Below are 18,403 nucleotides of genomic sequence, written 5' to 3'. Positions count from 1 at the left end.
GGGTAGGGCAAGTAGACGAGCTTATCAAAACCATAGTCGCAATGTGGATTAAGGTGAAGTTCGATATTAAGATATACACTGTGGAGGAGTATAAGGGTTTTCTGGATGGAATCAGAATAGTGAATTTGTAATGTGTTTTTGAGGAGTGAATCCATCCAACTCTCTGTTGGATGTTCATTTTTCAGTTTTAATTTTATCTCGTTTCTTTCCTTTGTCTGAACTCGTAAGTGTTTATTTAATTTCGGTGTTCCTCTCGATATAACTCTTTCAAGTTTTATAAAAGTTTCATTTGTTGAGTGATAGGCGCGTGGAATTCATGAATTTAAGCGCCTAAGTAGGGAAATTAGCCCGTTAGACGTGCATTTAATTCTCATTTTTCCATTTAATGCGTGCACGAGGTTGGATTTTGTGTTTGTGCCTAATTTGCAGAAAATTGAGATGTTTTGGCGCTAATGAGAAGTACCCGGTAGGCCGTGATAGAGCTTGTGAGCGAGAAAGGCTGTGGAGACTAAGTGTTGGAGTGAAATTTGCGAGGAAATCACCGTAGTCATTCGCGAGCGCTACAAGAAAGTGAGTTCAGCGCTCAGAAGTGGCATAGCGTGTTGCACAAAGTGATCAGAGAGTTGGCTAGCGCTACACCCTTTTTGGTGTAGCGCTACCTAAAGGTTAAGAGAGAACAACGGCCAAAGCTAGGTCAACGGAGTCAACGCCTCAAACAAGTTCGCGAGCGCTATACCATTTGTTGTATAGCGCTACCGAGGGTGTTAATTGGCTATGGAACGGTGGCGTTTTGGGTCGTTGCGGGTCCGATTCCGATTTAATTTAGGATTTTAATTGTTTTATTAAAGGGATTACTATTTAAACCCCTTTTTAACTGAAGATTAGGGTTACACGTTTGATAGTTAGTTTTTACGTTCGTTTAACTTTTGGCTGCTGTTTTCTAAGTTCTTTATTGCAGATTCAAGTTTTACTCTCAGTTCTTCAAGATTTCCGGTTGTTAATTCTTGTTCCTTTTCGGTATTCGAATCCATTGCTCTTCTGTAAGTCTGCGGAATCGTGTTTTTATTTCTATTTCGATTGTTCGAAGCATGTTTAGATCTAGGGTTTTAATTATTACTGCGTTTAATAGAATCATGAGTGAGTAGTTCTGTAGAGTGCGGCCACGGGGCAAAGGCGTCTCGTAGCTAGTTTAATCAATGTTTTACCTCGGGGTCGAATTAATTTAATCTTTAAGCAGTTTTAGAAGACGAAAACTCTTCTAACAAACAAAACCCAGGCATCGCCGGAATTCGAATGCGCACGGATATTGGCGACAGGTGGTGCGCATTTGTTAGGGATCCTTTTTCCTATTCTAAAATCAACAAAGTGAATAATTGTGGCCCGAGTAAATATTGGTTAGGCTAGTTGCGGATGCTGAGTTCCCACGGCTGTACTCTCCTTTTTAAATCTTTATTTCATTAATTTAGTTGGGTAATTTAGTTAGTTAATCAAACTCTTTGAACTAGGGGTGGCTACCTAAGAGCCAGGATAAAATATAATTCAACACTTTTGAGTCAGCACCGTCCGTCCGTTTCTGTGGTTCGACTCCGGTACTTCCGGATTTTGTGCTACACTGGTCGAGAGTCCTACGCTTGGGACGCGTCTTTATTTTAATACACCCGACAAGTCAAGCATTTTTGGCGCCGTTGCCGGGGACGGCGACGTGTGTTCTAGAGTGTGAGTTTTCGTAATTTTTGTCTTTTAGTTGAGTCACCATAGGTAGAGAGAGGAAGGTGTCCTCTAAACAGGACCCTCTTTATTATCGCGACCCGACACATCGTTTAGTTCGAAAAGAACTGGAGTCGAGTCAGCCTGTGTTGTCTAGTTTTTCATCTTCTAGTTTAGAGTCAGACTCAGCTGAGCACCAGTCAGAGTCTATTCCCATTAGTGATTTTTATATAGATTTACCTTTTGAGTCAGTTAGTGTCAGTAATCCACTTTTCCAGTCAGTTCCAGAGTCAGTTTCGGAGTCAGAATCAGAGTCAGTCGAGATGGGAGATAGGCAATTAGTCAATCCGCCGTCCTTGAGACAGCACATGCATCCCGAGAGGACCACTCCTCTCGGACCCATTGTATTCCCGCCAGAGACACAAGAGGCACGCAATGCCTTTACAGTCAAACCTGGTGTCCTTAATAGTCTCCCTAGTTTCCACGGGAGGGAGTGCGATGATCCGTACGAGCATGTGCGGACATTCGAGGGATTAGTGCGCAACCTTGCGTCTAATACCCAATATGAGAATGCGTGCCTCAAACTGTTTGAGGCGACGTTGAAAGATGGCGCGCTTCTGTGGTTCCGTATGCAAAAGTCTCAATCCTTCACCACATGGGCACAAGTGCGTGACGCGTTTTATAGGAAGTACTTTTCTGAGGCTAAGACTAAAACTTTTAGGCGTCAAATCCAAGGTTTTAGGCAGGAGAGGGATGAGTCATTTCTCAAGGCATGGGAGCGTTTCAAGGAATTGCTCCTAAGGCTGCCACACCATGGCTTTGAGAGAATTCAGTTAATCGGTTTCTTTCATCTGGGTCTCAACGCTGAGTCAGTCCAGCACATAGAATATTCTTGCAAAGGGGACGATTTCTTGTCCAAAACAGCGGACCAGGCTTGGGATTTCTTAGATGACCTAGCTGATAGGCAGAGGGCTTTAGAACCATCCGATTTTGAGCGATCCGGACCTTCTGGGTCCAGCGTTGTCCCGGTTACCATTCGTGACCAGCGACTTCAGGCTCAGGTTGAGAAAATGGCTCAGAGATTAGAGGAGCTAGAGGTGAGGCAGGTTCGTCCAGTTCATGAGGTATCAATTGAGGAAGTATGCGTGTGGTGTGAATGTAAAGGGCACACCGCGACGGTTTGTCCTGGGTTTATTGCCGCCAAGGGGGCGAGTCAGTTTAATCAGGAAGAAGTCAATGCAGTTAGGACTTGGGATCCTTATTCTACCACGTATAACGCGGGATGGAGGGATCACCCCAATTTAGGGTGGTCAGACTCCAGACCCGTAGGCGGAGGCCAAGCTCAATCCTTTGCGCCACCTCCGCCGCAGCAGTTTCAACAGGCCCAATCGTCCAAGCCCCCTCAGGGGCAAGTCATCCCATTTCACTTCCAGCCACAAGCTGGTAGGGGGGTAGGTCCATCCACTTGTGGTCCTCCCCCAGGTTATTCACAGATGACCGCGCGTGATCATAAGTTAGATGATACTGTCAATTCCATGATGCAGTCACAGATGACATTTCAGACGGAAACGAGACAGCAAATTGGGGCCCTTACAACCCAAATGTCATAACTCACTGCGGTTATCGGTCATCTGCAGCAGGAAAAGGGTAGGTTTCCGGCCCAGGGTAGTACAGCGGGTGCCCATTATTTGGAAAATTCTTCAGGTCCTAATGTTCATAACCCGAATCAGGAGGAGGCTAAGTCGGTCACCATTCTCAGGAGTGGGAAGGAGATCGATAAGTCCATCCCGCAAAAACAGAAACCAGCTCCACCCCCGGAGCCGGTTGATGCACCAAGAGCAACTCCTGATATTGTTGATATCCCTAGGAAAGAGGTAAAGGATGATGAGGAGTCACCTGATGTGGGGGTGCCTGCAGCTGCAGCCCCCACGACTCCAACACCGCCAGCTGTGCCAGTAGCTCCATTTCCCCAAAGGTTAGCGGTGAAACCTAAGCAGAATATGAACCATAAGATGTTTGAACTTTTCAAGAGGGTGCAATTCCCTATCACTTTGATGGAGGCGATTGAGTCTTTTCCCCAGTGTGCGAAGGTATTGAAAGACCTTTGCACGAAAAAGCACAAGAGTCAGAACAACGTGGTTCTGACCGAGCAGGTGAGCTCTATTCTTCAGACTGAAATTCCTACCAAATGCAAGGACCCTGGGTGTCCCACCATTACCGTAGATATCGCAGGCCAGACGTTCGATAAAGCATTATTGGATTTAGGAGCAAGTGTTAACTTGCTCCCCTATTCAGTATACGTGAGGCTAGGCCTAGGGGATCTGAGAGCTACTCCTGTCACGCTACAGTTGGCGGACAGGAGTGTGAGAGTACCTAAGGGTGTAGTGGAGGATGTTTTAATTCAAGTGGGCGAGTTTCTTTTTCCTGTCGACTTTATTGTCCTAGATACTTGCCCAATACCGGAGGTCTTTGAGAAGACTCCTATCATCCTTGGCCGTCCTTTTCTAGCCACTTCCAGTGCTGTCATGAATTGTAAAACTGGACAAGTCCAATTATCGTTTGGGGACTTGAAAATGGAGGTGAAAGTGTTTAATGCAGAGAGCCGAGTCAAGATTGATGAGGTGAGTTTGATCGACACGCTGGTGCAGGAGCATGTCGATAATATTTTATATAAGGATCTTCTAGAGATAGCCAAGGAGGCGTCATTCTTAAATTCTCCAGAATTAGGGAGTTTGATAGAGGTGTTGGTCGATCCTGGGTGAAGTAGGTGAACTGGTTGAGGCGTTGGTCAATCCTGTTTATTCGGATGACCCTATTGTGTAGCCGTTGTGGCTACGTTCCGACGGGTAGCTTTTGCGTACCACTCTCTTCATTGAGAAGTGGACCCGGCCCCTAGTAATAGGGGTACCCATCATTGACTTGGGTCTTATAGCTTTCGCACGCCGCTATTAAAATAAGGATCGTGTGCCCAGCTCCGGTTAGTAAGGGCAATTTTGTGTTGGTAACATTGGATTCTACTAATTAAGTTATGTTGTTTTTGGGCAATCTATTTATATTTGTCTTTTATTTCTTAGTTCTTTATTTCTTGTCTTTTGTTTAGTTATTTTTCTTCTCTTATATCAAAAAGAAAAAAAAAATTGAAAAGCGAAAAAAAAATTGCATCATGGTCTTGTATAGCCACCCGTTTCTTGCCCACCGGCGAGGGATGGGGAGAAAAGTATGACACATTGATCGCGTGAAGATTTGGTGGAGTATTTCTCTTTTTATTTTTGTTTTGGGAGCTCGGATACCACGAACCGGGCGGAACTAATGTTTTTTTTTGCAGAGTACGGTGATTGGCCCGGAGGCTGGGTGACAGGAAATTCCTCGAACATCGGCCGAGGTCATGGTGGTTGGCTGCCACCCGTCGGTCTATTTCTTCTCCCTTGTGCTTTCTTTTGATGTGTCTCCATGCTCTGGGGACATAGCATGTTTCTAGTTGGGGGGAGGGTGTACCTTGTACATGTTTTGTTGCGTTGCTAGGGTAATTTTAGGGTAAATTTTTATTTTATTATTTTTATTATTATTTTTTTTTTTCAGGGGATACATTTGTTATGCTTGATTGTATTGTTAGGCGAGCATTTTAGAATTAGCCGAATTATTGTGCCTGTTTTAATTCAAGTTCATGCATATATTTGGCGCCTTTGTGAACATGTTAGTGCTGTCGTTACGTTGAGTAAGTGTCCCCACGTAGTTAATAGTGCATCCTGATAAACATTCTCATATTCTTTGTTTTCTTTTTCTCGCATTTGCGGAAAATAGTAGGCTTTTGTTTCACAATTGAGTAGCTAGATGTTTTGCATGCATTTGTGAGAGTTGGTAACGTGCATAGGGGATGAGACAAGGCATTTTTGCATGATTAGACCACATATGTGTCCCTTTGTCCAATCTTAAACCAGTCCGAGTCAGTTCTTGAGTCTAACCTAGGAAACCGGTGTGTGGGTTGGACTATAGTTTGGAGGGTCTAGCATTGTGCATCATGGGTGTCTTATTGCATTGGATTTGGAGCATCGTTGTCGTCGGAAGTGAAAGTGAAGAAATCTTGATGGGTGTCATGTTTTGTAACCAAACCCAACCTTCAGGCCATAAAGCTAAGTCGAAAAAAAAAAAAGAAAAAGAAAATGTGGAGTTGAGGCAAGTTGGGAGAAATCAGCACCTACTGGCACATCAGAATAAGTGATTGTTTGATCATGTTATAGGGCAGTCCTCGACTCTGTATCAACCGCCTCAGTTTCCAGATTTAGAGGTCAGCGACAACTTTGCCGAGAGCAGTTTGGATTGATTTTGGATTTCCATGATGCATGAAGCTAGGGTGGTGGTGTCATTTTATGTGTTTATTTCATGTTTTTCAGTGTCGGTGGATTATATTTGTTTTTCTAGTATTTGGGTCCGTAAAAATTTAGTTACGGATGTTTAAATCTCTTGTTGGACTTTGTTTGGTTGGCACCAATGGAAGCATGTTGGTAGCTAAGGGTAAGGTGGCGGTTAGTCTGGGTAGATGACCGTGCGCTATTATAGGCCGCCGCCTAATTTTGCAGTTTCCCTTTCGTTTGGAACCATGGTCATTATAAGCCTAATTAAGTCCTTAGTGGACCTTGTGCACGTTGTTAAACTCTTGTTCATGCATGTTTTATGTTAATGTTGCTAATTTTGTGGAATCGTGACTGTATATATATTGTGCTTTTATTCTTTGTCAGCGTTGTCTTTGATTGGCGCGTGGTGGCCTTTGTTTCGGTCCCACGTAGTTCGCCAAGCGCTTTTTGCATGGAATGTTTGAGTGTTCCGGTGAGCGAGTGTAGCTTCGTTGCCTTCGTGGGGGCATTTATCTCTGCATGTGTTTCGACACTAATTTTGTTCATTTTTTTTGCCAAGGCATGCATGCTTTTGAGTTGCGGGTGAGTGAGGAGGCGAAAATTTTTCGACCCGCCTATTTATTGTACAACATGCATAACCTTCGTATCCCCATTCGTGTCTCGTTAGTCTTTGTTTTGTTATTTTTCTTTTCGTTCGTTACTAGGGGCTAGCAACGCTCAAGTTGGGGGATGTGATAGGCGCGTGGAATTCATGAATTTAAGCGCCTAAGTAGGGAAATTAGCGCGTTAGACGTGCATTTAATTCTCATTTTTCCATTTAATGCGTGTACGAGGTTGAATTTTGTGTTTGTGCCTAATTTGCAGGAAATTGAGATGTTTTGGCGCTAATGAGAAGTACCCGGTAGGCCGTGATAGAGCTTGTGAGCGAGAAAGGCTGTGGAGACTAAGTGTTGGAGTGAAATTTGCGAGGAAATCACCGTAGTCATTCGCGAGCGCTACAAGAAAGTGAGTTCAGCGCTCAGAAGTGGCATAGCGTGTTGCACAAAGTGATCAGAGAGTTGGCTAGCGCTACACCCTTTTTGGTGTAGCGCTACCTAAAGGTTAAGAGAGAACAACGGCCAAAGCTAGGTCAACGGAGTCAACGCCTCAAACAAGTTCGCGAGCGCTATACCATTTGTTGTATAGCGCTACCGAGGGTGTTAATTGGCTATGGAACGGTGGCGTTTTGGGTCGTTGCGGGTCCGATTCCGATTTAATTTAGGATTTTAATTGTTTTATTAAAGGGATTACTATTTAAACCCCTTTTTAACTGAAGATTAGGGTTACACGTTTGATAGTTAGTTTTTACGTTCGTTTAACTTTTGGCTGCTGTTTTCTAAGTTCTTTATTGCAGATTCAAGTTTTACTCTCAGTTCTTCAAGATTTCCGGTTGTTAATTCTTGTTCCTTTTCGGTATTCGAATCCATTGCTCTTCCGTAAGTCTGCGGAATCGTGTTTTTATTTCTATTTCGATTGTTCGAAGCATGTTTAGATCTAGGGTTTTAATTATTACTGCGTTTAATAGAATCATGAGTGAGTAGTTCTGTAGAGTGCGGCCACGGGGCAAAGGCGTCTCGTAGCTAGTTTAATCAATGTTTTACCTCGGGGTCGAATTAATTTAATCTTTAAGCAGTTTTAGAAGACGAAAACTCTTCTAACAAACAAAACCCAGGCATCGCCGGAATTCGAATGCGCACGGATATTGGCGACAGGTGGTGCGCATTTGTTAGGGATCCTTTTTCCTATTCTAAAATCAACAAAGTGAATAATTGTGGCCCGAGTAAATATTGGTTAGGCTAGTTGCGGATGCTGAGTTCCCACGGCTGTACTCTCCTTTTTAAATCTTTATTTCATTAATTTAGTTGGGTAATTTAGTTAGTTAATCAAACTCTTTGAACTAGGGGTGGCTACCTAAGAGCCAGGATAAAATATAATTCAACACTTTTGAGTCAGCACCGTCCGTCCGTTTCTGTGGTTCGACTCCGGTACTTCCGGATTTTGTGCTACACTGGTCGAGAGTCCTACGCTTGGGACGCGTCTTTATTTTAATACACCCGACAAGTCAAGCATTTTTGGCGCCGTTGCCGGGGACGGCGACGTGTGTTCTAGAGTGTGAGTTTTCGTAATTTTTGTCTTTTAGTTGAGTCACCATAGGTAGAGAGAGGAAGGTGTCCTCTAAACAGGACCCTCTTTATTATCGCGACCCGACACATCGTTTAGTTCGAAAAGAACTGGAGTCGAGTCAGCCTGTGTTGTCTAGTTTTTCATCTTCTAGTTTAGAGTCAGACTCAGCTGAGCACCAGTCAGAGTCTATTCCCATTAGTGATTTTTATATAGATTTACCTTTTGAGTCAGTTAGTGTCAGTAATCCACTTTTCCAGTCAGTTCCAGAGTCAGTTTCGGAGTCAGAATCAGAGTCAGTCGAGATGGGAGATAGGCAATTAGTCAATCCGCCGTCCTTGAGACAGCACATGCATCCCGAGAGGACCACTCCTCTCGGACCCATTGTATTCCCGCCAGAGACACAAGAGGCACGCAATGCCTTTACAGTCAAACCTGGTGTCCTTAATAGTCTCCCTAGTTTCCACGGGAGGGAGTGCGATGATCCGTACGAGCATGTGCGGACATTCGAGGGATTAGTGCGCAACCTTGCGTCTAATACCCAATATGAGAATGCGTGCCTCAAACTGTTTGAGGCGACGTTGAAAGATGGCGCGCTTCTGTGGTTCCGTATGCAAAAGTCTCAATCCTTCACCACATGGGCACAAGTGCGTGACGCGTTTTATAGGAAGTACTTTTCTGAGGCTAAGACTAAAACTTTTAGGCGTCAAATCCAAGGTTTTAGGCAGGAGAGGGATGAGTCATTTCTCAAGGCATGGGAGCGTTTCAAGGAATTGCTCCTAAGGCTGCCACACCATGGCTTTGAGAGAATTCAGTTAATCGGTTTCTTTCATCTGGGTCTCAACGCTGAGTCAGTCCAGCACATAGAATATTCTTGCAAAGGGGACGATTTCTTGTCCAAAACAGCGGACCAGGCTTGGGATTTCTTAGATGACCTAGCTGATAGGCAGAGGGCTTTAGAACCATCCGATTTTGAGCGATCCGGACCTTCTGGGTCCAGCGTTGTCCCGGTTACCATTCGTGACCAGCGACTTCAGGCTCAGGTTGAGAAAATGGCTCAGAGATTAGAGGAGCTAGAGGTGAGGCAGGTTCGTCCAGTTCATGAGGTATCAATTGAGGAAGTATGCGTGTGGTGTGAATGTAAAGGGCACACCGCGACGGTTTGTCCTGGGTTTATTGCCGCCAAGGGGGCGAGTCAGTTTAATCAGGAAGAAGTCAATGCAGTTAGGACTTGGGATCCTTATTCTACCACGTATAACGCGGGATGGAGGGATCACCCCAATTTAGGGTGGTCAGACTCCAGACCCGTAGGCGGAGGCCAAGCTCAATCCTTTGCGCCACCTCCGCCGCAGCAGTTTCAACAGGCCCAATCGTCCAAGCCCCCTCAGGGGCAAGTCATCCCATTTCACTTCCAGCCACAAGCTGGTAGGGGGGTAGGTCCATCCACTTGTGGTCCTCCCCCAGGTTATTCACAGATGACCGCGCGTGATCATAAGTTAGATGATACTGTCAATTCCATGATGCAGTCACAGATGACATTTCAGACGGAAACGAGACAGCAAATTGGGGCCCTTACAACCCAAATGTCATAACTCACTGCGGTTATCGGTCATCTGCAGCAGGAAAAGGGTAGGTTTCCGGCCCAGGGTAGTACAGCGGGTGCCCATTATTTGGAAAATTCTTCAGGTCCTAATGTTCATAACCCGAATCAGGAGGAGGCTAAGTCGGTCACCATTCTCAGGAGTGGGAAGGAGATCGATAAGTCCATCCCGCAAAAACAGAAACCAGCTCCACCCCCGGAGCCGGTTGATGCACCAAGAGCAACTCCTGATATTGTTGATATCCCTAGGAAAGAGGTAAAGGATGATGAGGAGTCACCTGATGTGGGGGTGCCTGCAGCTGCAGCCCCCACGACTCCAACACCGCCAGCTGTGCCAGTAGCTCCATTTCCCCAAAGGTTAGCGGTGAAACCTAAGCAGAATATGAACCATAAGATGTTTGAACTTTTCAAGAGGGTGCAATTCCCTATCACTTTGATGGAGGCGATTGAGTCTTTTCCCCAGTGTGCGAAGGTATTGAAAGACCTTTGCACGAAAAAGCACAAGAGTCAGAACAACGTGGTTCTGACCGAGCAGGTGAGCTCTATTCTTCAGACTGAAATTCCTACCAAATGCAAGGACCCTGGGTGTCCCACCATTACCGTAGATATCGCAGGCCAGACGTTCGATAAAGCATTATTGGATTTAGGAGCAAGTGTTAACTTGCTCCCCTATTCAGTATACGTGAGGCTAGGCCTAGGGGATCTGAGAGCTACTCCTGTCACGCTACAGTTGGCGGACAGGAGTGTGAGAGTACCTAAGGGTGTAGTGGAGGATGTTTTAATTCAAGTGGGCGAGTTTCTTTTTCCTGTCGACTTTATTGTCCTAGATACTTGCCCAATACCGGAGGTCTTTGAGAAGACTCCTATCATCCTTGGCCGTCCTTTTCTAGCCACTTCCAGTGCTGTCATGAATTGTAAAACTGGACAAGTCCAATTATCGTTTGGGGACTTGAAAATGGAGGTGAAAGTGTTTAATGCAGAGAGCCGAGTCAAGATTGATGAGGTGAGTTTGATCGACACGCTGGTGCAGGAGCATGTCGATAATATTTTATATAAGGATCTTCTAGAGATAGCCAAGGAGGCGTCATTCTTAAATTCTCCAGAATTAGGGAGTTTGATGGAGGTGTTGGTCGATCCTGGGTGAAGTAGGTGAACTGGTTGAGGCGTTGGTCAATCCTGTTTATTCGGATGACCCTATTGTGTAGCCGTTGTGGCTACGTTCCGACGGGTAGCTTTTGCGTACCACTCTCTTCATTGAGAAGTGGACCCGGCCCCTAGTAATAGGGGTACCCATCATTGACTTGGGTCTTATAGCTTTCGCACGCCGCTATTAAAATAAGGATCGTGTGCCCAGCTCCGGTTAGTAAGGGCAATTTTGTGTTGGTAACATTGGATTCTACTAATTAAGTTATGTTGTTTTTGGGCAATCTATTTATATTTGTCTTTTATTTCTTAGTTCTTTATTTCTTGTCTTTTGTTTAGTTATTTTTCTTCTCTTATATCAAAAAGAAAAAAAAAATTGAAAAGCGAAAAAAAAATTGCATCATGGTCTTGTATAGCCACCCGTTTCTTGCCCACCGGCGAGGGATGGGGAGAAAAGTATGACACATTGATCGCGTGAAGATTTGGTGGAGTATTTCTCTTTTTATTTTTGTTTTGGGAGCTCGGATACCACGAACCGGGCGGAACTAATGTTTTTTTTTGCAGAGTACGGTGATTGGCCCGGAGGCTGGGTGACAGGAAATTCCTCGAACATCGGCCGAGGTCATGGTGGTTGGCTGCCACCCGTCGGTCTATTTCTTCTCCCTTGTGCTTTCTTTTGATGTGTCTCCATGCTCTGGGGACATAGCATGTTTCTAGTTGGGGGGAGGGTGTACCTTGTACATGTTTTGTTGCGTTGCTAGGGTAATTTTAGGGTAAATTTTTATTTTATTATTTTTATTATTATTTTTTTTTTTCAGGGGATACATTTGTTATGCTTGATTGTATTGTTAGGCGAGCATTTTAGAATTAGCCGAATTATTGTGCCTGTTTTAATTCAAGTTCATGCATATATTTGGCGCCTTTGTGAACATGTTAGTGCTGTCGTTACGTTGAGTAAGTGTCCCCACGTAGTTAATAGTGCATCCTGATAAACATTCTCATATTCTTTGTTTTCTTTTTCTCGCATTTGCGGAAAATAGTAGGCTTTTGTTTCACAATTGAGTAGCTAGATGTTTTGCATGCATTTGTGAGAGTTGGTAACGTGCATAGGGGATGAGACAAGGCATTTTTGCATGATTAGACCACATATGTGTCCCTTTGTCCAATCTTAAACCAGTCCGAGTCAGTTCTTGAGTCTAACCTAGGAAACCGGTGTGTGGGTTGGACTATAGTTTGGAGGGTCTAGCATTGTGCATCATGGGTGTCTTATTGCATTGGATTTGGAGCATCGTTGTCGTCGGAAGTGAAAGTGAAGAAATCTTGATGGGTGTCATGTTTTGTAACCAAACCCAACCTTCAGGCCATAAAGCTAAGTCGAAAAAAAAAAAAGAAAAAGAAAATGTGGAGTTGAGGCAAGTTGGGAGAAATCAGCACCTACTGGCACATCAGAATAAGTGATTGTTTGATCATGTTATAGGGCAGTCCTCGACTCTGTATCAACCGCCTCAGTTTCCAGATTTAGAGGTCAGCGACAACTTTGCCGAGAGCAGTTTGGATTGATTTTGGATTTCCATGATGCATGAAGCTAGGGTGGTGGTGTCATTTTATGTGTTTATTTCATGTTTTTCAGTGTCGGTGGATTATATTTGTTTTTCTAGTATTTGGGTCCGTAAAAATTTAGTTACGGATGTTTAAATCTCTTGTTGGACTTTGTTTGGTTGGCACCAATGGAAGCATGTTGGTAGCTAAGGGTAAGGTGGCGGTTAGTCTGGGTAGATGACCGTGCGCTATTATAGGCCGCCGCCTAATTTTGCAGTTTCCCTTTCGTTTGGAACCATGGTCATTATAAGCCTAATTAAGTCCTTAGTGGACCTTGTGCACGTTGTTAAACTCTTGTTCATGCATGTTTTATGTTAATGTTGCTAATTTTGTGGAATCGTGACTGTATATATATTGTGCTTTTATTCTTTGTCAGCGTTGTCTTTGATTGGCGCGTGGTGGCCTTTGTTTCGGTCCCACGTAGTTCGCCAAGCGCTTTTTGCATGGAATGTTTGAGTGTTCCGGTGAGCGAGTGTAGCTTCGTTGCCTTCGTGGGGGCATTTATCTCTGCATGTGTTTCGACACTAATTTTGTTCATTTTTTTTGCCAAGGCATGCATGCTTTTGAGTTGCGGGTGAGTGAGGAGGCGAAAATTTTTCGACCCGCCTATTTATTGTACAACATGCATAACCTTCGTATCCCCATTCGTGTCTCGTTAGTCTTTGTTTTGTTATTTTTCTTTTCGTTCGTTACTAGGGGCTAGCAACGCTCAAGTTGGGGGATGTGATAGGCGCGTGGAATTCATGAATTTAAGCGCCTAAGTAGGGAAATTAGCGCGTTAGACGTGCATTTAATTCTCATTTTTCCATTTAATGCGTGTACGAGGTTGAATTTTGTGTTTGTGCCTAATTTGCAGGAAATTGAGATGTTTTGGCGCTAATGAGAAGTACCCGGTAGGCCGTGATAGAGCTTGTGAGCGAGAAAGGCTGTGGAGACTAAGTGTTGGAGTGAAATTTGCGAGGAAATCACCGTAGTCATTCGCGAGCGCTACAAGAAAGTGAGTTCAGCGCTCAGAAGTGGCATAGCGTGTTGCACAAAGTGATCAGAGAGTTGGCTAGCGCTACACCCTTTTTGGTGTAGCGCTACCTAAAGGTTAAGAGAGAACAACGGCCAAAGCTAGGTCAACGGAGTCAACGCCTCAAACAAGTTCGCGAGCGCTATACCATTTGTTGTATAGCGCTACCGAGGGTGTTAATTGGCTATGGAACGGTGGCGTTTTGGGTCGTTGCGGGTCCGATTCCGATTTAATTTAGGATTTTAATTGTTTTATTAAAGGGATTACTATTTAAACCCCTTTTTAACTGAAGATTAGGGTTACACGTTTGATAGTTAGTTTTTACGTTCGTTTAACTTTTGGCTGCTGTTTTCTAAGTTCTTTATTGCAGATTCAAGTTTTACTCTCAGTTCTTCAAGATTTCCGGTTGTTAATTCTTGTTCCTTTTCGGTATTCGAATCCATTGCTCTTCCGTAAGTCTGCGGAATCGTGTTTTTATTTCTATTTCGATTGTTCGAAGCATGTTTAGATCTAGGGTTTTAATTATTACTGCGTTTAATAGAATCATGAGTGAGTAGTTCTGTAGAGTGCGGCCACGGGGCAAAGGCGTCTCGTAGCTAGTTTAATCAATGTTTTACCTCGGGGTCGAATTAATTTAATCTTTAAGCAGTTTTAGAAGACGAAAACTCTTCTAACAAACAAAACCCAGGCATCGCCGGAATTCGAATGCGCACGGATATTGGCGACAGGTGGTGCGCATTTGTTAGGGATCCTTTTTCCTATTCTAAAATCAACAAAGTGAATAATTGTGGCCCGAGTAAATATTGGTTAGGCTAGTTGCGGATGCTGAGTTCCCACGGCTGTACTCTCCTTTTTAAATCTTTATTTCATTAATTTAGTTGGGTAATTTAGTTAGTTAATCAAACTCTTTGAACTAGGGGTGGCTACCTAAGAGCCAGGATAAAATATAATTCAACACTTTTGAGTCAGCACCGTCCGTCCGTTTCTGTGGTTCGACTCCGGTACTTCCGGATTTTGTGCTACACTGGTCGAGAGTCCTACGCTTGGGACGCGTCTTTATTTTAATACACCCGACAAGTCAAGCATTGAGGAAAAAAAAAATTCTACTGCTGATATGAGGTTACCTAAACAAAATGCAAACTTGTCATAATCAAACATTGTCATGTTGTGTTCTTAAAAGGGTGTTTTCTTTGTATGGATTCTTAAGGCCATCCCCTTTGAAACCCACCAATCCGTTGCTCTTCTTTCTTGCTTCCCGTGCTCGCTTTATTCTCTCTCTCTCCTTCTCTTCCCCGGTATAATTAATTACCCCACCAAATGAAAAAAAGACTGCCAATGAAGCAATGGCGATTCGCACGCCGATTAAACACAAAAGCAAGACAGACCAAGAACCATGGAGATTCCTCCTTTTGTCAATGAAAAGCTCTTTTTTCTTTCCTTTTCTCCCCCATCATCTCATTTTTAGAGATGGAAAATCTTGCAGTGCAAGACCCTGTAAGATATTCAGTAGGGTGCACACGGGCTATCGTTCTTAATAATGAATAATTGAGGTATAATTTTTAATTATGACCGATTTATCAATTATAATTGATTTTTGATCTGAACCGTTGATTGATGAGATCAATGGCTATGTGCCGCCCTATTCATACACTATACGGGGTGCACTATAGCACTTTCGGATCCCATTTTCAGATGCCTCTTTCCCCCAAAAAATCATAGCCGTTGAAGACATGGAGACTCCCACGCCCCACAAAAGCACATGTCCGAGGTAGATAGCAAGGTTTTATACCCAATTTATTTTTGTGACACACATGCCTAGTTGTATAGTCATTTCAAAATTTCCGATTTACCAAAAAAAAAAATAGCCATTTTAAAAGAGGGGAACATAAATAGACGTCATGCCCTACATAGATATTTAAGTCCTCATTCTAGTAAGTTTAAAAACTTGTTTTTTTCATTCTCAAACTCAAATAAACCCCAGATTACCGCTTCTCTCTCATAATCCTTCAAATCATTCTCTCTCCATTTTCTAGTTTTTCTTACTATCTTTCTCCTATCTTTCAAATCTTTTTTTCTCCTAATCTTCTCTCTCAATTTTCTCTCCCCTAAAATCTAAATAAAAAATTTAAAATAAAACTACTATTCTCTCTCCAATTTTCTCTTCCCTAAAATCTAAATATTTCATGATCTAATTTTTATGACGTATTTATGAAATTCATGGTTTTTTCCCCCTAAAACTTACCAGTTTCATTATTTATTGAAATATATAATCTATTTCATGACCTATTTTAACAAATTATTTCATGAAAAATCAAGATTCAATAAATTTTATTTATCAGGAAAAAAAAATCTGAGAGATTACTAACATGAAACAAGTGAGTTCAAATATGGCAAGTTCTACGAACATGAAAATTTTCAAACATGATACAAGTGAGTTCAAACATGACAAATTTCGTAAAACATTATACTTACAATGACATCCATTGCAACCCAACATTTCGACCGAAAACTTGCTACAGTTCTTTCAAAATATATACTCCCTCCGTCCCATAATATTTGTCCGGTCCGCAAAACGGGGACTATAAAATAATGTATTTCTTTCAAGAAAAAATTCAAATTTTTTTCATAAGTTAAAAGAACTCGTCAAAATCTAGTAAATTGTTGAATTTTTTTCTAACTTTTCTTACAAAAATTGTATTATTTTTACGTCTCTATTTTGCGGATCGGACAAATATTATGGGACGGAGAGAGTATGAAAACCTATCTTCAACATACCATCAACTACAGCACAAATTTTGGCTCAAGTAATCCATCACTACAAGAAAAAACACAATTCCCGACTAACCCTTTAGTCGCCTAATGTCCCCTTTTTAGTCGGCAAATGATTTTCCCAACTAAATAAATTAGTCGGCAAGTTTGTCGGGGAATAAGAGTCGGCAAAGGGTTTTGCTGACTAAAAATTATTTAGTCGGCTAAGGTATGGACTATTGCCGACCAAGACCTTACTCGGGGAATGTGTGGCCTAATGGCGACTAATGTTTAGTCGGGTAATGTCTTATTTTCACCAACAAAGAGTTTAGTCGGTAATTGTGTAGTACCATTCCAGAAAATTTTTTTTTATCCGCAATTCATTCTAGAATTTCCTACAAATTTTTTTCCCATTCTACAAAACCTATAAATTTGAGCCAACGATCATTACATCCACAAAATTACCAACCTAATGCAATTAATACAAAATCCAAATTCCAAGAAACAAATCCAAATTTTCATAAATAGATATGTCCACCAAATACGGTCATAACAACTTTTATCCGAATTCTTAGAGCACAAAATAACGACACGCCCCCAACTACAACAAGGGGGAAATTAAAAAAAAATCCAAGCTCGGTAACAAAATGTATCCAAACTCAGACCACAAAATACTAAAAAGTTCAACCTCAACAAACGGATAACCTTAAAACATCCAAGCACGTCCACAATAACTTTGATCTTCATAGTCAATAACTAGAAGTATAACTACGGGATACTCCATTAGACCGTCGATCTGTAGAAAAAAGAACAATCCACCATTACTGCCTCCGTTCCTAAATAAGTGTTTGGTGCGCAAACCTAGGCCTTACAAAAAATGCATATTTTTTATTAAAAAATCTAATTTTTTTTCACAATCTAATAGAACTCATTGCTATCTATTCATTTGTCAAAAAAAATTGATTTTTTTAACAAAACAAATACATTTTTTTAAAGGCCTAGGTTTACGCGCCGGACACTTATTTAGGGACGGAGGGAGTAGTATTTATGAACTAGTGTATCCCATTACTCAAAGCATGAACGGTAAATGGAAGTGTTTGACCAAATACATATGCACATCTACTACAACTACTACGACTACAAACAGAATACTACCAATTCTTCATTGTTCTCAAAGCATTGCCACAATATCAAATAATATGACTGTCCGAGGGCTATATAGAAAAACAAGATACTATTGATCATTGAAGTTCCTTTAAATGCTAATTAAACCAAAGGGCCAATAAGGTACCAGTTTCATAGACTAAAAAAGTATTAAAGACGTGGCTATGAGGTCATACCTTTTAATCCCAACAAAAAAATAGCCATGTTACGCACTTGAAAGGACACAAAAAATAGCAAGGTACAACACTTGAAAGGCCCAAAAAAAAACAGCCATGTACAGCACTACATGGCTGTGATCAATACCAAATGCAGCGGTTCCATAGCACTTTTTTTTTTTTGAACGGTATAGCACATGTTCAAACACCAAAACTATGGCTGTGATTGGTGGTTATGTTGAGACATCATACTACAACTCTAGCAAAGCAGAATCCATAATGTAGAATGTAGAATCCATAATGCAGACATGAGAAACCCAGAATGCTAGTTCCGTAGATGGTTCAGAAATACATAATGGAAAAAAAGAGAGGCTCAAAGTGCAGTGGTAAGTCGACTCATTCACCAAACCAACCTCCAAACAGTATACACAAAAGTAGAATTCATATCGTATTAATCCATATTAAGGTTTACAAAATGGACTGCAAATTCAAGTCGAGAGCAACTGTAAGTATTTTGTTGATTATCTCACTGGCGCTACGTATAGCCATATCCAAAAATGCATTGGCAAGCAAAGCATGTGATTGATAGGTGTGATCTCGGCTCAGCCAAAGGACTGGATGCATCTGAGCTATTGAGTTTAGCCTCAACAGGGGAGATATCTTTTAATTTGCCAAAAAACACAGATTTGTCTGGTGGTTTTGGCATATCAGGAAAAACACACTAAAAGAGAGCTATAAGCACACACTACAAGTGTAGAAT

General features: G+C 42.3%; 1 long non-coding RNA gene and 2 other non-coding genes across 3 annotated transcripts; all 3 read right to left on the bottom strand.

The window, feature by feature from the left end:
* Nucleotides 1-2,418: 2,418 nt before the first annotated feature.
* LOC131318322 (small nucleolar RNA R71) lies at nt 2,419-2,527 on the bottom strand. Its single transcript, XR_009197645.1, has one exon. It is a non-coding gene; the product is annotated as a small nucleolar RNA R71 (small nucleolar RNA).
* Nucleotides 2,528-8,912: 6,385 nt separating this feature from the next.
* On the bottom strand, nt 8,913-9,021 carry LOC131318321 (small nucleolar RNA R71). The gene has a single exon (XR_009197644.1). It is a non-coding gene; the product is annotated as a small nucleolar RNA R71 (small nucleolar RNA).
* Nucleotides 9,022-16,819: 7,798 nt separating this feature from the next.
* LOC131315611 (uncharacterized) lies at nt 16,820-17,813 on the bottom strand. The gene is made up of 2 exons (XR_009196833.1): nt 17,378-17,813; nt 16,820-17,160 (listed from the first exon to the last, which is right to left on the bottom strand). It is a non-coding gene; the product is annotated as an uncharacterized LOC131315611 (long non-coding RNA).
* Nucleotides 17,814-18,403: the final 590 nt, after the last annotated feature.

The sequence above is a fragment of the Rhododendron vialii genome, chromosome 2a (genome assembly GCF_030253575.1).
Source record: "Rhododendron vialii isolate Sample 1 chromosome 2a, ASM3025357v1".
Lineage (NCBI taxonomy): Eukaryota > Viridiplantae > Streptophyta > Magnoliopsida > Ericales > Ericaceae > Rhododendron > Rhododendron vialii.
The sequence above is the reverse complement of the archived record's forward strand: the minus strand, read 5'-3'. Positions and strand labels throughout refer to the sequence as shown.